Below are 3,491 nucleotides of genomic sequence, written 5' to 3' on the forward strand. Positions count from 1 at the left end.
ACAAGCAAGGTAAGTCTAGGGTTTTGGTGAGATGCTCAAAAACTAGTCCTATGGGTACATACTTTCTAAGTATTTTGAACTAGTCTAAGGCTAAAAGTATTTTTAAAAAATCTAAAAATAGGAAAGTTTTGAAAATGAAACATGTTTAACCTATAATTTGAGAACAATCATTTTTGAAATTCGAAACTCCTAGACTATTAAGATAGAACATAATCAATCCATATCAGAAATAACACTAGATAGATCAAAAGTATTCTACAAGTAATGTAGATAACAGAAGTGTCTCATAACTAGAGCTACTGAGATGAGGAAGGGGGTGGTCCAGATCCCAAGAAGCGGAGTAGTGTCATCAGCTCAGTGTGTCGGGTCTGCCCGTCAGCTCGTAACTCGGAGACCTCTCGCCGCATGTCTTGCTGAAAGTCAGAGTTCTCCCGCTGGAGACTCGCCATAGCTCTCTCTAGTCCGGTCATACGGTCGGCTAGAGTGCGAGGAGCGTGACGTGGTTCTCAAACTGGGGGTGGTGGTGGAGCCGGAGCGGCCTCCTCCGGAAACAGTGCAAGCATGAACTCATCCTGCTCGGCCTCCCCCTGTGCGTCTGGATCGGGCTGGTGCTGTGCCCCCCTCCGCCAAGACATAGTACCGTCGTCCTCATCTATGTGGATACCAGCTAGGGAGAAGTTCCTAGCTGCTATAACGTCAAACTCGGTCATATAGCGAATGTCTCCTCTAGTGACATCAATGTCCAAAGAGGACATATATGCTGTCAGAATGTGACAGTAAGGCATGTGGACTCGTCTATTAGTCACGTATCGAGCAGAGTAGATAATGGTGGAGAAGATATGTAGGCTGATGTCAATATCTAACCTATGACTCAGGGCATAAAGTAAAAATGAGTGGAATGGGCGCATCACGGCGATGTCACGTGTGGTCAGTGGTAGAATGTAGAAGACTAAGACCCTATAAAGAGCGTAGTCCTGGACTCGAAGGTCTACTGACCTAAACTGGGTCACAGTGGGTACTCGCTCTCCCCCAAAAAAAATACAAATAAATCATATCAAGAGTGATATGCAAGTAGGGATCTCCGAATGGTAGATCCCCGGGAGGATAGCACAGAAAGGGACAAGTGGATGGACGTAACTCTAAAAACTCCCAGATAGTCGTAGGGGATAGCGTGATATCAGTACCCGCTGCCCTAGTAGTATAGGTAAAGTCGTCTACTTTCACTAAGTTGTTGTAAAATTCAGCACACAGACTTATGTTTACCGGACTAGTACAGTCAACAAGGTTCCGTAAGTTATAGTGGTTTATAACCTCCATAACGGGAGCACAAGAAACTAGAAAGAACGATCTATCTAGACATTTAGTCCTAATGACCATATAAATGGTTGACTCAAACTTTATTCTAAGTTCATCTATGGGAAACCTAGGGTCAGTACTAGCATTAGAGGGCCCAACACCAGTATTTGTTCATTTCCTACTGTGTATAAAAGAGATATTCTAAGTGAAAATATCAAGACAAATTTAAAGAATTTTTAGACAAGGAAATAGGATTTACCGAGGAGCCATCGTAAAATATAGAACTGACGACCTCGGTTGAGTCGCAGCAGCGTCTTCACCGAAAAAAAAAATTTAATTTTAGAGCACTCACGCACTGAGGTTCGGATAGAACCTTGACAAAAGTGAAAGGTTTGTGGGGCAAGTGTTGGGGGCGCCTGGTGCCCCTATTTATAGGGAGCTCCGAGCGCCCGGGGTTGATTTTGGGCGGGGCGCCCGGATCCCTTCCGGGAACCCCGGAAGGGAATACCAGGGGTGCTCGCCCCTTTTTTTTTTTAAGATAATTTTTTAAAGTTAAATCTTAAAAATAGTTTATTAAGTTTAAATTTTAAAATAATTCTAAGTTTAAAATAATTTTTAAAGTTAAAATTTTTTTAAAAAATTAAAGTTAAATTCTTTAAAATAAATTTTTAAAGTTAAATTTTTAAAATAATTTTTAAAGTTAATTTAATTTTTAAAATAATATTTTAAAGTTAATTTAATTTTTAAAATAATTTTTTTTAAGTTAATTTAATTTTTAAAGTTAATTTAATTTTTAAAATATTTTTTTTAAAGTTAATTTAATTTTTAAAATAATTTTTAAAGTTAAGTTAATTTTTAAAATAAAATTTAAAGTTAATTAAATTTTTAAAATAATTTTTTTTAAAGTTAATTAAATTTTTAAAATAATTTTTTTTAAAAGTTAATTTAATTTTAAAAATAATTTTTTTAAAGTTAAGTTAATTTTTAAAATAATTTTTAAAGTTATGTTAATTTTTAAAGTTAATTTAATTTTTAAAATAATTTTTTTTAAAGTTAATTTAATTTTTAAAATAATTTTTAAAGTTATTTAAAAAATAATTTTCTTTTAAAGTTAATTTAATAATTTTTAAAGTTAAGTTAATTTTTAAAATAATTTTTAAAGTTAATTTAATAATTTTAAAAATAATTTTTTTTAAAGTTAATTTAATTTTTAAAATAATTTTTTAAAGTTAATTTAATTTTTAAAATAATTTTTTTAAAGTTAATTTAGTTTTTAAAATAATTTTTAAAGTTAATTTAATAATTTTTAAAATAATTTTTAAAGTTAATTTAATTTTTAAAGTTAATTTAAAAAATAATTTTCTTTTAAAGTTAATTTAATAATTTTTAAAATAATTTTTAAAGTTAAGTTAATTTTTAAAATAATTTTATAGTTAATTTAATAATTTTTAAAATAATTTTTTTTAAAGTTAATTTAATTTTTAAAATAATTTTTTTAAAGTTAATTTAATTTTTAAAATAAATTTTTAAAAGTTAATTTAATAATTTTTAAAATAATTTTTAAAGTTAATTTAATTTTTTAAAATAATTTTTTTTAAAGTTAATTTAATAATTTTTAAAATAATTTTTAAAGTTAAGTTAATTTTTAAAATAATTTTTAAAGTTAATTTTAAAAAATAATTTTCTAAAGTTAATTTAATTTTTAAAATAATTTTTTAAAGTTAATTTAATTTTTAAAGTTAAAAATAAATTAATCGTAATTCATTTTAGTTATTTAATTCGAAATTTGATTAATTCAAAATTTAACTTAACTAATTTAATTCGAAATTTAATTTAATTAACTTAATTCAAAATTTAATTTAATTAATTTAATTCGAAATTTAATTTTGATCCTTAGTCATCTCTCCCGATCTAAGTTTTCAATCAGGGAATCCTATAATTTTGTGAGATGAATTAGATTTAATTATAGAGTTTGGTTTAACTTGTGTTAGATTCAGGTTTAGCTTTGATCTCAACAAATAGGCATTCTTCGGTTAAACTTCTAAGCTTGGTGAGTCACTTGGACGTCATTAGAAGTAATCAACCTTTCGAGATTTTTCGAATAGTCCTATCCACGGAGCTTAGTACTAAACCTTGGTCTAACTAGTTATGATCCATTTAAAGGTAGCTTCGGTCGATTCCACTTGGCCAAATGC

This window comes from Zingiber officinale, chromosome 1A, assembly GCF_018446385.1.
Source record: "Zingiber officinale cultivar Zhangliang chromosome 1A, Zo_v1.1, whole genome shotgun sequence".
NCBI classification, from domain to species: domain Eukaryota; kingdom Viridiplantae; phylum Streptophyta; class Magnoliopsida; order Zingiberales; family Zingiberaceae; genus Zingiber; species Zingiber officinale.